The following is a 14,483-nucleotide window of genomic DNA, read 5'->3' on the forward strand; positions in this document are numbered from 1 at the left end:
TGGGGAGGGCCAGCCCTTACTTAGGTGGCTGACACAGTACTACAGACCCCCACACCCAGGAAGTCACCCCTCTCCTCCCAGGGCACCAGAATGTCCTTACAGCCCCTCCCCCAACCCCCAGGGAAAGTCTCTCCCAAGGAGGGGAGGTCAGGCCAGGCTGGGGGTGGGACTCTGGAGGCCCGGCCCTGGCACCCAGCGGAGGAAATTCCAGGCGGTAACTCCAGGCTGCCTTCAGGGCGGCCTGAGTGACCAGCAGCGGATCCAGCGCTGTGGCTTTCTTCACCTAGCCCCTTTGCTCCTAGCCTCTGGCTACCTGGCCCTCCAACTGGCTTCAGCCCCGGCTCTAAGAGTTAGAGAGTAGGACCTGGGGAAACTCGGCACACCCTGGAAGAGCCTCTGGAGGAGCCTTGACTGGCCCTTTGGCCTGTCAGAGCCTTCTGGCCCCAGATCCTCGGGGGCAGCCCCCACAGTGTGGCTGCAGGTGGGCAGGCAGGGACACAGATGCCAGGTTAGAGCAGCCAGGCGCTCAACAGGTTGAGCCAGTCCCTGGAACAACCAGCCCCACCCCGGGGAGAGCAGGCCTGGCAGAGGCTCCCTGCCCGCGGCACCCAGCCTGTACCCGCTTGGCTCCCACGGCTGCCCACTTTCCCACGGTGTCATCCCCTCTGCCCCCTCCCCCACAAGTCGGCAACCTAGCAGAGCCCAGGGCTCCCGGCACTGGGAAAGGGTGCTGTTTTCCGGCACCCCTGGGTGCCCAGGCTCTTGGGGTGCCTCACTACCAGCAACCCAGGAGCCCCTAGAAGAGTCAACGTGGCATCAGGCCAAGGAGAACCCCAAAGCACACCCCACCTCCTTGGAAGCCTCTTCCAGTCCTGAGCAGACTGGACACCCAGACACCCTGGCTCCCCGCAGCTGCCCCCCCAGGGCGCTGGGACAGAGTGGCAGCCTGTGGCGCCAGAGGCCGTGTGGAGGGCCCCCAGTTCCCGCCTTGGACTCCCTGGAGGTGGGGCTGCTGTTCTGGGTGGCTCCCTCCACTCCTGCCAGAGCTGCCTGCAACCCTGGTCCTTTCCTTCCACCCAACTCCTGGGCTCCACGGAGCTCCATCCCAGCCCCTCCCCCTGCAGGCAGGCAGCCCCCTTTGCAGGCATCTCCTTTAATCTAAAGCAGGTGCCAGGCATTCCAGCCTTGCTGAGTCGACACTGCCACCCACTAGGCCTGTGCCCAGAAGGCTATTGCCCTGCCTGTTCATGGAAGTCGAGTCCCCAGCCCAGGGCTCCTGTTTAATTCACGTACCCAGAAACTGGGAGGCAGAAACTATCCAAAGAAAGCATGAGTGCCCAACACAGACTCAAAAAGCCAAGTTCACTGGGTCCCACATCATCACTGTTGTGATCACAAACACTAGTCCCTCTCCGGGACTCTGTCATCTCTTCCCACCTGGACCCTCAACCTCAGTACCTGAAGACTCACTGTGAGTCTCCATATGGCCCTCCAGAAGCCGTGTCCAGCGTGAGGGCCCTGCTAGCCCAAACACAGGGGTTACTCTGGATCCAAGACTATATATATTCTCTCCTTCAGTAGAGAGTGCTCCCCAACATTAGCCCTTGCCCCACCCCAATCTGGAGCAACACAGGTTAGCAGAGAACCTCCAGAGGGAAGTGGCCAGAAGGCTGATCTTCCAGGCCTTGTGCTCTAAGGCCAAGGAGCCTGATCAGCTGAGGGAGGGCAGCACCTTCCGTCCTGATACCAGACCTCCCTGCTCCTTACCTTTCTCTCCCATTCTCATCCTGTCCTGAGGCTTCTAGCAGCAGGCGCCTCAGAGCTGATACCAGAAAGACAGGGCCTGAACATGCTCTTCCCCTGGGGCCATGAAATCACGGTCCTGACCTAGAGAAGGCAGCCAAGCCAGTGCTGGGGGGCAGCAGACAAGCCAGGCAGCCCCAGCCCAGAAGAAGTGGCTGATCCTTGGAGAGGCTGAGGCCGGGGGAGAGCAAGGGAAGCGGAAGCCCACCCACCCTGCAGGTCTTATTCAGAGAGCTGCCCTCCTCCAGAGACATCAGCAGGGTTACAGCAGACACTGTGTGAAGACAGCTTTCCTAGGTAAAACAGGAAACCAAGGCCAAAGATCAAGGGGGCCTCCAAGCCCCTTTCCCAGGGCCCAATCACATGCCCCGCTCACCTCTCCCAGAATAACACTTTTCCTCCATGCAGCAGAGGCCCCCCAGACACAGACACAGACCCGCACCCCAAGCAGCAGACAGACAGAAGGAGGAGGGAGGAGGGGGTGTCAGAAAAACCCGGAAGGAAGGAAGCTGGACAGACAGATAGAAGCTGATCCTGGCTTCCCTGCTCCAGAGAGACACCCTCCAAACTCCCTGACCGTCAGGGACACCCTCCCTCTCAGCTCCTAAGAGGACCTCAGTGTCCCCTGAAACCAAATTCCAACAGCCCTGGGACAGGGCATACTCCAGCCAAGCAAGAAGCCCTAAGCCTCCCTTCTCTTCCTCACGTTACTCTCCCAAGAGCTCTCGGGACCAAGGCAGGGGCCATCTCCTCTGAGCCTGTGCAGAGACACCTCCAAGGAACTGTGTGACTGCCCCACCCCCCAACCAAGCCCACACCACTGAGTCTTGGGGAGACTTCTCTAGTCACAGCCCCTGCTGCTCCTAGACAGTGCTTGGGGGCAGAGGGGGACCCCCAGCAATCTCCAATCCCAGTGCACCTCCTTCCGGAGGCTCCTATCAGCCAGGAGAGGAGTGCTGGGGGCTGAGACCCAAGGGGTTGGCGAGCCTGAGAGGGGGACTACAACTCCCAGAAGCCCCCAGGGCAGGGTTGCTGCTCCAGCTGGCCCAAGGCCGGCCTTGTTCTCTGCGCTAGGGTGGCAGGGTCCCCTGGCTGCCCCTAAGCCTTCCCCCCTGTGCTCTGGGGCTGCCAACCTGATTGGGGACCCAAGAGTAGCCTCCGCTAACCCTGGGGGCGTCTCCCACCCCTTATACAGCTTGAGGGTGCGTGCCAGAGGGCCAAAGACAATCAAACTGTGTCCCCCCTCCCCAGTTCGAACTGGATCTCCCTCCTCGCGCCTCAGCTGGCCTGGCATGACTTTTCGCCCTCCGTCCCAGCCCACCCCTCACCTCGCGCGGGTCGGGGGTCCTCACGCCAGGCCGGAGTTGGACGCCATGACGAGGTCAGGGTCGGTGGGTGGATTGGGGTCCTCCTGCTCGCCAGTTGGAGGTGCGGAGGAAGGCGGGCAGGTGGTGATCTTTTGATCCTGGACGCCTTGATCTCAATACCAGCCCGGCCCGGGAGTGGGTATCCGGGGGTCGCTTGGAGCCTGGGTTCCTGCCTCCCAACCGCGGAGCATGGTCGTGGGTGCCGGGCAGCGGCGGGAGAGCGCGCGCACCCGCCCGGCTCGGGGCTCGGGGCTGGGGTCTCGGCCCCAACCTCACGGCTCCGGCTCCTGCTCCTCCTCCCTTCCTTCCTTCCTTCCTTCCTTCGCCTCCTCCTTTCACTTTCCCCGAGGCCCGCGGGGAAGGCGGGCGCGGGGCGGGGAGGGGTCTGTCTGGGCGCTTATTGTTGGTCGGACGCGGAGGGTCCGGGTCGCAGCCCCCGGGCGGCGCGGCGCCGGGGGACCCAGGCGTGCGGGTGTCCGGCCGGCTGGCTCCGGGCGGCGGCGGTGGTGCAGCGGCCCCGAGTCCGGGGCATGTCCGGCCACTGGCTCCGCCGCTCGCCGCCGCCTCCCCGGGCTCCCCTGCGCTGCCGGAGCCTCGCGCGCCCCTCCACTCGGCTCCGCTCCCCAGCCTGAATAAGCATCGGGGCTCTCTGGCTGCCTCCTTCTGCCTTCATACCAGAGCCCGGAGAGGCCCCTGTCAAAATAAGAGCTCCCCCATCTCGCTCGCCTCCTCGCCCAACCCGGCTCCCCCAGCCTCCCAGTGGTCTGACTCGGTAAGGCGCCCGGCCGGCTAGCGGGAGGCTGGTTGGCCGGGGGGCGGGGTGGGGGTTTCTCTCCCTCCCTCCACCCCATTCCCAAGGACTGGGCAGGAGACGTGCTAACAACATCTCAGGCTGGGGAGAGGTTTGACAAGCCTACCTGCCTATCTACACTGATTGGAAGCAGTGGGAGTTGCCTAGACCTCCCCACCCCACAGCGCGCACACACACACACACACACACACACACACACACTCCACTAAGTCCCCTCTTCATCGTACCCACCCACATTCATCATGCGCTGAACATCTCTTTATTCACTTTATTCATCGCTCTTTCCTAGTAGACCATGAGGTCCTTGAGGATGAGGACTGAATTTTTTCATCTCAATCCTCAGCAGAGTGCAATGTGGATACTAATAAAGTATTTGTGAAAATGAAACCTTTGTTTTCCTAAAAGAATTCTATCCCAAAGTGCTATGCAAAAACACCCAAGACCTTACAGGAGAATAGATCCAATGAAAAAGAAGTAAAGGGCTTTAAAAAAGCATTTCACATATGTTATATCAACGTTTGCCACAAACCTGTGAGAAATGTTATGGCCCCCGCACACTGATGAGGACACCAAGGCTTGCATTAGTTAAGGACTTCCTCAGGGTTACACTGATAGAAAGTGGCAAGCCAAGGACTAGAGTTTGGGTCTCTTTATCCCAGGGCACTTTCCCTGGATCCCACTGTACCCAAGCACCCAGAATTAATACCAAGAAGGAATAAGCATGGACACTTCAGGAAGGAAGGACACTAGCAAGCCCCTTTGCTCATGCGATTTGATTCCTCTGAGCTCTCCCCTGCTCTTGACCTCCTACTCTTTTGACCACCTATTACATCTATGTCATCCAGCTGAGTACCTACTTGCATGTTTTATCTTCACTCTCCTGTGTGCATGTCGTTGCCCCAAAGATTCTTGAGGGCCCAGACCATGCCTTCCATGCCTCTACATAAACCCACAGCACTCAAGTGCTGGGTTCATAATAGGGATCCAGTAAAAACCTATATGCAGGCCAGGAAGCAACAGTTAGAACTGGACATGGAACAACAGACTGGTTCCAAATAGGAAAAGGAGTATGTCACCCTGCTTATTTAACTTCTATGCAGAGTACATCATGAGAAGCGCTGGGCTGGAAGAAGCACAAGCTGGAATCAAGATTGCCGGGAGAAATATCAATAACCTCAGATATGCAGGGGGACACCACCCTTATGGCAGAAAGTGAAGAGGAACTAAAAAGCCTCTTGGTGAAAGTGAAAGAGGAGAGTGAAAAAGTTGGCTTAAAGCTCAACATTCAGAAAACGAAGATCATGGCATCTGGTCCCATCGCTTCATGGGAAATAGATGGGGAAACAGTGGAAACAGTGTCAGACTTTATTTTCCTGGGCTCCAAAAGCACTGCAATGGTGATTGCAGCCATGAAATTAAAAGACACTTACTCCTTGGAAGGAAAGTTATGACCAACCTAGATAGCATATTCAAAAGCAGAGACATTACTTTGCCAACAAAGGTCCGTCTAGTCAAAGCTATGGTTTTGCCAGTGGTCATGTATGGATGTGAGAGTTGGACTGTGAAGAAAGCTGAGCGCCGAAGAATTGATGCTTTTGAACTGTGGTGTTGGAGAAGACTCTTGAGAGTCCCTTGGACTGCAAGGAGATCCAACCAGTCCATTCTGAAGGAGATCAGTCCTGGATGTTCACTGGAAGGACTGATGCTAAAGCTGAAACTCCAGTACTTTGGCCACCTCATGCGAAGAATTGACTCATTGGAAAAGACTCTGATGCTGGGAGGGATTGGGGCAGAAGGAGAAGGGGACGACAGAGGATGAGATGGCTGGATGGCATCACCGACTCGATGGACATGAGTTTGGCTGAACTCCGGGAGTTGGTGATGGACAGGGAGGCCTGGTGTGCTGCAATTCATGGGGTCGCAAAGAGTCGGACACGACTGAGCGACTGAACTGTACTGAACTGACTGAAATACTCACTTGATGGGTTGATGGTACCTGGAGTTGAGCGCTGAGCAAGGTCTGGGGAGGCACAGGTAGAAAAGGGGGAGAAACCCTGAGAGAAGATAACATTCCCTGTGGGTGCCTAACATTGACATTTACAAAGCATTTTCATACACATTATCTCTTGATCCTGCTTTGAGCCAATCAACAAAACTTTGACAAGTATCTATTATCTGCTATGCTAAGATCAAGCTGGGTCAGGGATTGAATCATCACAGCTCTATGAGGTAGGTATTATTCTCACTTAAACAAAAAGAAAACTAAAGCCCAGAGAGGCTCAGCTCTGGTATAAAAGATCTCAGAGCCTAGGATGGTACCTGACCCATAGAAGTAGGGTTTCATCTCCTCTCCCCTCTCTAGGTCCTGAGGGTATAAGATGAGCCACAAGACAAGAAGGTTATTTCTCAAAGAAGATTTGCTTGTTAGAAGGAAGGGTCCATTCAATTACTTGGGTCAGTTTCCCATTTACATACATGACAAGACACACGGGTTGATTATCTATTTGGCACCATGCGGGTTCATAGCAGGTCCAGAAAACAATGTTTGTAGCAGGGAATGATGGCCATGTTGCAAGGGGTCAGTTAATTGTGGCACACTGTAAGTTCCAGTGTATTCGGCATGTCCGTGGAGGTGCCATGTAGAGCACTCCCTTGGGTGGGGCTGTGACTCATTGCCCCAGCGTAGGTTCCAGGTTGGGATGCGGAGCCCCAGCTCTGGGCAGCCACGAGTTCTGGGTGGAACCCTGGAGAGAGCGAGGAGGAGAGGAGAGAGGCCGGTGGCCCATTGCTGGAATAGAGTGGCTCCCTCTACTGGCAAGTTCGGGGAATCACCGTTTGTTTTCCCATATCTCTGTGTCACTATGTCACGAGGAGTGTCACAGGTGTGTCAGCGAGTGTCGGTGGAAGTTCGGGCATGGGTATCGTTGTGTGAGAGTGCCTGTTCGTGGTGCAGTGTGGGTGAGCCAGCGTTATGCGGGTCTGTTTCTGGAACCACAACGTGTACACACAACAACATTTTGTAATGCAATTAACTTTTGGGGTGGGGGTAGTGGGTGGGCGGTGTTAGGGCTATTGATTATTTGAGATTTCTACCTGGGATGACGAGGATGAAAGGACCCTCCAGCTGGTACTCATCGCCGATCTCGGGCAGGTGGGAGGAATTCTGAACTGGGGAACAGTTCCTGGGAAGGGACTCTATCCCCTAAGCTACAAAAAATCCAAGAAAGGGTTAACTTTGAACCCCCACAGTGACTTCAATCATTGGCTCAGAGCACTGTCAGTCAGCTTCCTGGGGCGGGGCTTGTGGGGGCCGCCTTCAGACTGCCCAGCGCCCCTCACTTGCCCCTAGACCCCCAACTTGGTTTCACCTCTGGGCTGCAGTCACACCCCCCACCTTGATGAAGACACCTTCCTGAGCCCTGGAGAAGGAGCGGATCTGGGCATCCTGGCTTCTCCACTCACTCCAGCTGCCTGGCTTCCTGATAGATGGTGATTATTATATAATAGACCTGCTGGACAGAGCCGTGCCAGAGCTCGGAACACTTTGCCCCTCCTCGAAGCCTGCCCCAGGGCCTGGCACCAGCAGCACAGGGCCCGCCGCCCAGCTCCACCGGCGCCCCCGGCACCGCCTCCACTCCGGGGCGGGAGACCCCTGGGCCGCCCTCCCCGGTGGCCTTTGGGGCCACGTCCTGGGACGGGGCGGGCGCCAGGCTGGGAGTCCGGCGGGCGCCCAGCAGGTCTCAGGGTTGGCCTGAGGAGTACGGTGTTACCAGCGCCTCTCCAGAATTGTGGGACCCACTTGGCCCCTTCCAACCTGAACTTGGAACTTGGGAGCCAATAGAGGTGGGGATTGGGGGCGTAGGGACCAGGGTCGGATTGGGGGAGTTTGGAAAACGTGCGGGGGCAGGGAGAGGGAGGCTGGGAAAGGGGGCGACAGGGGCAGTGGGGGAGGGACTCTTATCCTGACAGGGCTCCCTCCTTCCCCGACTGGAGGGTTTGGAAAAACTGAGCAGGCAGCCAAGGCTTGGCTGGAAATTCTGCAGCCCACCCTCCTGGGGACACAAAGCTGGAGGGCGGAGGCAGGGCGGCGGGGGAGAGAGCACGACCCCGGGGAGGGCAGGGCCTCTTTTGGGGCTGGGGGCCTAGGGGCCAGGTCCCTGGGGAGGGGGTTCCTGGCGCTGTCTCCCTGCAGTCTGCTTACCCTTGTCCTCTACCCCCTCCTTCCCCCCTTCCTCCCCCTCCCTGGCTCCAGTCTTTGCAGATTGCAGGCAGACTTAACTCCTTGAGCGCCAGCCCGGTGGACTCCTAGGTGGTGACGCTTGTGAGGGAGGGCAAGAGGGAGGGACTCCAGACCCCACTCCCACCCACGGCTTAACACCTTGTGGCCCAGAACGCAGTCTCTGGAACTCGGTCTTGTCAGAGCCCTGGAAAGCTGCCTAATCTTCGAAAAGCGACCCACAAAAACCGTCACCTGAGAGCTGCGTAACCCAGTCCGCTCTTCTGCCAAATCTTAACTGTCTTACCCTCCCCCGCCACCCTAACCCTCGGTGCCTCTTCCTCCTCCCTTTGGCCGCCCTCCCGCCGCCACCCCGACTAATTGCTGCAAAGAGCCCTGACTGATAGAAGGCTGCAGGGAACCCGGAAGTCTGGGTGCCGTGGTGGCCTCGGCGTTCTCATCCCGCCCGCGAGGCCCCGCACAGGTGACCGCAGCCCGGGGCCTCTTTGGATTCCAGAGGGCGCCTTCACCCATCTGCGGGGAGTAGCTACCCAACCGAGGCGGGGAATGCTAGCCTCCCCCAGCCCCAGCTAGGACAAGAGCCCGAGGAGCCGAAACCCTGACTTCACTTCCACCCTAGCCCCTCCTAAGCAGCACTTCCTCCGCCGTCAGATTTGCGCGCCCAGTTCGGGCAAGGAAGACTCTGCCTGAAGGCAGTGCCTCAGTCTAGGCAGGAAGGGGTTAACGGAGCTCCCAGGCGCCCTGTGAGAGCCAGGTGAGGCACCGCCCATCTTGGCCTTCAGGTGTGCCTGTGGGGAAGCGGAGGGACGCTGACCTCAGGGCTGCTCTTTTGCCCCCTGGTGGCTACACCTGGCTTAGCAGTCCCTGGCAAAAGCACTCAGGTGGGGATTGGTGGAAGGAAAACTTTGGAGACTGCTCGAGTACTCCTTCTGCAGGAGCAGCACCTTCGGAGAGACAGAGGATGCTCTGGGGAGGCTGGTGGAGCTTCCACAATCCCTGCCATGCCATCCTCACTTATCAGGCTGCCTCAATAACTTCCAGATGTTTGCCCTAGGGACTCTACTTGTGGGTCCCAGGTGCCCAGACACCTGGAGGAGGATAGGAAAAAATAGAAGACACCCTATCCTGCCAGAATCTCAGCCTAATGAAGGGGGGCAGTAGAGGGAAGCTGTCCCTCATCTTCTTTTCTATGTCCCAGGCCTTCCCAGAACTCCCTGCAGTCTGCTTCCCTCCAGACCCCAGCAGCAAAAGCAGACCTCTAGCCAGGCTTCAACACTCCTATCAGCTACATGATTCCCCCATCAGTGTCCCTCCCCCAAGCTCAGTTGCCTTCAGATTTCTCCTCCATTAAGGAGGCCTCTTGATGGATTTGAGGTGCTGACAACGATTTCTTCCTATCGCAGGCAGGGCTAACACCTTTCCTCCCCTCTACCCAGAAACCCTCCCAGGTTAGCAGAGGCTGTGACGTTCAAGGGTTCCTTTCTCCATTTTTCCCCCTAATTGCCTCACTTCCTTCCCTCCCCCATTTCCCATTATCTTCTATCTAAGACTTCCTTTCCCACAAGCAGTTCACCCAACCAAGGACAATCCTGTTCTACTTGGAGGCTATGATACCTGACTCCTCCAGGAATCCTTCTCTGACATCTACTTATTTGTTCAAAAAATATCTATTGAGGACTTCCCTGGTGGTCCAGGGGTTAAGAATCTGAAGGCCAAGGCAGGGCACATGGGTTTTATTGCTTGTCGATCCCTGGTCTGGGAAGATACTACATGCAGCGGAACAACTAAGCCCGTGCACCAACTCCTGAGCCAGTGCTCTTGAGCCCTTGCTCTGAAACAAGGGAAGCCCGCCCACCGCAACTAGCAGAGTAGCCCCTGCTCACCAGCCAACATGCGCAGTGGCAAAGACGCAGGCCAGATAAAAATAAAAATGAATTTTAAAAATAAATAAATATTTTTTTAAAAAAGAGAGAGATCGCCAAGGCTACATTCCCCAACAATCCATTTCTATTAAGTTCTCCAAGTTCCAAAAGAAAGGAGACTAGCTGGAAAGCCAAGAGCATATGACCTTGGACTAGTCAGTCTCATCTCTGGACCTTAGTTTCTTCAAAAAACAAGGGAGTTGGATGCGCTTATCTCCAGGCTCTTTTTTATCAAGAAGATAGCAGTTAAATAGCAGGCTTAGTTTGTTCAGAGAAAAACAATCACGTGGCTCTGGCCAGCTTGGGAATAGAAGGCAGAGTTCATAAGCCTAGGAAAGGCTGGCGGAGGCAGGGCCTAGAGAAAGCCACTTGAGTCACCTCCTACTCACTTACCAGGTTGCCTGGCAGTTGTGAATCCTGGGAACATTTAATTCTTGTCATCAACTCAAAGCAAGAACCTTTCTGAGGTTGTGCTAGAAGGGGTGAGCCCTGGGGGACAGCACCCCCTAAATATCAATATAATGAAGCTGCATTAATTTGCTCTTCCCTCACTCAGCCACGTCCAACTCTTTGTGATCCCATGGACTGCAGGTTCCTCTGTCCATGGGGATTCTCCAGGCAAGAATACTGGAGTGGGTTGCCATTCCCTTCTCCAGGGGATCTTCTTGACCCAGGGATGGAACCTGCATCTCCTGTGTTTCCTGCATTGCAGGCAGATTCTTTACCATTTGAGCTACTAGGGAAGCCCATGTAGCACCACAGAGCTTTTATTTTGAAGAGATAGGATGTTCAGAGGTAAGGAAACTGAGGCAGAGGGTGGTAAAAGGACAGGCCTGAAATCACATGGCTGGTGAGTGACAGCTGGAAGGGGCGCCCGGGTCTCCTCACTCCCAGTCCAGACTCTTTCCACGACACCACTGCAGCACTTGCTTCCAACTTTCCATTGGACTTCTTCCTGCGTCTGGCTCATTTCCCTGTGAGGCCATAAGATCTGGGAAGGCAGGCTTGGCCTCCTTATCTGGACATCCCCCAGAGCCTGGTACATGGCTCTGAACAGAGGGAGGGGTACTCAGAACTCCCAGTCTCCCAGCCACCCTTTCCTCTCTCATCATGACCCTATTTACATGCACGTAGATTTCTGACTCAATCTAAAAAGGCATCCCAGGATTGTAGACAGAGCCTTGGGCCAGGCATATTCCCAGGCCTAAAATCTGCTCTGTGACTCTGAGCAAGTTGATTAACTTCCCTGGGCCTCGTTTTCACCATCTGTCGAGACCTATAGCAAATTCTAACTCCAGGAGCATTTGTAACTTGAAATCTCAGATTAGGATGTGTTTTTTAAAGCTATAACTCTGAAGTAGGGTAAAAGCTTAAACCTTTCTACCTTTTCGGGCTTCCCCAGTGGCACAGATAGTAAAGAGTCTGCCTGCAATGCAGGAGACCTGGGTTGAATCCTTGGGTCAGGAAGATCCCCTGGAGAAGGAAATGGCAATCCACTCCAGTATTCTTGCCTGGAAAAATCCCATGGACGGAGGAGCCTGGAAGGCTACAGTCCATGGGGTCCCAAAGAGTCAGACACAACTGAGCAACTAACACTTTCAGTTCACTTTCTGCCTTTTTGCAGGACCCCATAACCCCAGGACTATGTCCGCTCTATCTGCAGAAACTAGGTGCTGCTTGATGCAGGCTCTGATACCTTGATACCATGCCAGGTTGTATGAAAGTGACAAATGTGTAGCCTGAGTGTATTCTGGGGTCCCAAATAACGAGAATAATCTCGAAAAGGAATCACAGTTTTTACTTGTATCTCTTTTTTTTTCTTTTTTTAAATTTTTATTGGACTATAGTTGCTTTACAATGTTCTTTCAGTTTCTTCTGTGCCACTACAGGTAAAGAACTCACCTGCCAATGCAGGTTAGATGTAAGAGACTCCAGTTTGATCCCTGGGCCAGGAAGATCCCCTGGAGAAGGGCATGGCAACCCACTCCAGTGTTCTTGCCTGGAGAATCCCGTGGACAGAGGAGCCTGGCAAGTTGCAGTCCATGGTGTCCTGAAGAGTCAGACAGGACTGAAGCAACTTAGCACAGCACTGTACAGCAAAGTGAATCAGCTATATGTATACATATAGCCCCTCCCTTTTGGACTTCCTTCCCATTCAGGTAACCACAGAGCAGTATTTACTTTTATCTCTTGAAGGTGGTCCAGTTCTTAACCTACAGCACATCTTGTTCAAATTCCCTTTCCTCTTCTATTCTGCTAAACCTTGCAACAGTTAAATTGCTCACTGCAAACCCAAAATCAGTCCCCTTCTCTGCCTCTCTCTGTTCTTTATATTCAAAAAGGTTTTCTGTCTCTTTCACCAGTCACCTTCTTTTTACTTTTTCCTAGAGTAGCTTAGCCTCTCAGGTTTCATTATTTCCTTTTTTCCTTCACCCATTACCCAGATTCTCCCTAACACACAAGAAAGTTACCTGTCTTCTGTCTCTCTAGTCTTATCTGTCACCTCCTATTCTCCCAGCTCTATGTTACAAAAGCCCTGAGCAGGCCACGACAAGATTTCCAACAACAAATGAGGGATAAAATTATCTCGGGGGTGAGGGGCTGCAGGGCAGAGGGAGTCTGAGAACAGTCATTGGTTAATAAGTTTTTATCCTGTAACAGATAATAAAGGCACCTGCCCTAAAGAAGCTTATAAAATGGGGACAACTAAAGAACAATAAAAGATGCTAAAGCATTAAAAGATGCGGGGTTGATGCAACCTGCACTGGTTGCATCCTTTGGTCGACATGGAAGAGAAACAGGAAACTGACCTCAGGTACCAGGGAGCACAGAGGTGAGGGGCGCAGATGGAGCCGAAGCAGGAGGAATCACAGATCCTGGTGGGAAGGGGTCTCAAAGACCAACTGCTGCTGCTGCTGCTGCTAGGTCGCTTTAGTCGTGTCTGACCCTGTGCGACCCCATAGACGGCAGCCCACCAGGCTCTGCCATCCCTGGGATTCTCCAGGCAAGAACACTGGAGTGGGCTGCCATTTCCTTCTCCAATGCATTAAAGTGAAAAGTGAAAGTGAAGTCGCTCAGTCGTGCCAACTCTTCGAGACCCCATGGACTGCAGCCTACCAGGCTCCTCCATCCATGGGATTTTCCGGGCAAGAGGTACTGGAGTGGGTTGCCATTGCCTTCTCTGTCAAAGACCAACTACCTAACTCTAATTCTTGCTGATTCTCAACTCTCTGTTAACATCCCAAGCAAGCAGTATATCAGCATCTTGATGAATATCTCTAGTAATGGGACAGTCCGTTCCACTTATGAACATCTGTTTTTCCTTCCTTTGAGCTGAATTCTATCTCCTAGTGGTCTCTATTCATTAGTCCATGAATTACCTCCTGGCCCTTCATATATCTAAGCTTTAATGATTTCAGACTCTTCTTTTCTCTGGCCTAAACATTCCCAGTTCACTAATGTTATGCCCACAATGACACCTGGCCTGCTTAAAGTAAAGCAGGACTATCAATCCTCTCCTTTATTCCAAAAACTATACCTCTATTAATATGGCTTAAACTTGGATTCACTTTTGGTGACCATGTTACGATGATGACTCGGACTGAATTTACTAACCCCCCCGATTCTGTTTTACCTGAACTGCCTCTAAGACACGTGTAGTCTCTGTGTGTTGCTGAGATCTTACACAGATCTCTGATCATTTCATCTTGTTAGGTTTTCCTACCATCCTACGCATGGAGATGATATTTGGATCCTTACCCTGTCTTTCAAAGCGTTTACTATACCTTGAGGTTTATCTCTGTGAAATGTGATACTATATTTTCATATACACTATCTAAAAAATATTTAACAGGACAGAGATGAAAGCAAGTCCTAAAGCAAACAAATGTTCCTGGTTGATACCAGTCCATGTCATACTGAGAAGCAGCAAGATCCAGGGTCTTGTAGGTGGAATGGGTCAGATCATAATGAACCTCACAAGCCTAATAGAAGATTAAGAAAGTCAGAAGGCTCAGAACCACAACAGAGTTTTTGAGTAGAAGAGTGACATGGAAGCAGACTATAGGTATAGCAACAGAATAAAACACTAACTGTGGAACTCCACAGATCTGGACTTGAGTCCTAGCCTTATTGCTTACTAGCTGTAGAACTTGGACAAATTAACCACTCTGAGCATCAATTCCTTCTTCTGTAAAATGATACCTACTTTATAGTTTAGGGTGAAGATTAAATTAAATGACATATATGAAGAGCCTAATACATAATGGGTGTTCAATAAATCAGGCTTTCCCAGATGGCTCAGTGGTAAAGAATTCACCTGCCAACGTAGGAGACATCGGTTT

At 53.6% G+C, this 14,483-nt stretch overlaps 1 protein-coding gene and 1 long non-coding RNA gene across 6 annotated transcripts in view; one reads left to right on the forward strand and one right to left on the reverse strand.

Annotated features, from left to right (window-relative positions):
• BCL9L (BCL9 like) overlaps positions 1-3,841 on the reverse strand; it is a 28,370-nt gene extending 24,529 nt beyond the window's left edge. For all 5 annotated transcript variants that reach the window (XM_019975091.2, XM_019975089.2, XM_019975090.2 and 2 more), the window contains exon 1: positions 3,132-3,841. The gene's annotated coding sequence lies outside the window, so the exon portion shown is untranslated. The remainder of the gene's footprint in view (positions 1-3,131) is intronic.
• A 4,092-nt stretch (positions 3,842-7,933) lies between these two features.
• LOC139187292 (uncharacterized) lies at positions 7,934-14,254 on the forward strand. Its single transcript, XR_011570837.1, has 2 exons — positions 7,934-12,299; positions 12,802-14,254. It is a non-coding gene; the product is annotated as an uncharacterized lncRNA (long non-coding RNA).
• The last annotated feature ends 229 nt before the right edge of the window (positions 14,255-14,483 follow it).

This window comes from Bos indicus, chromosome 15 (genome assembly GCF_029378745.1).
Source record: "Bos indicus isolate NIAB-ARS_2022 breed Sahiwal x Tharparkar chromosome 15, NIAB-ARS_B.indTharparkar_mat_pri_1.0, whole genome shotgun sequence".
Classification (NCBI taxonomy): domain Eukaryota; kingdom Metazoa; phylum Chordata; class Mammalia; order Artiodactyla; family Bovidae; genus Bos; species Bos indicus.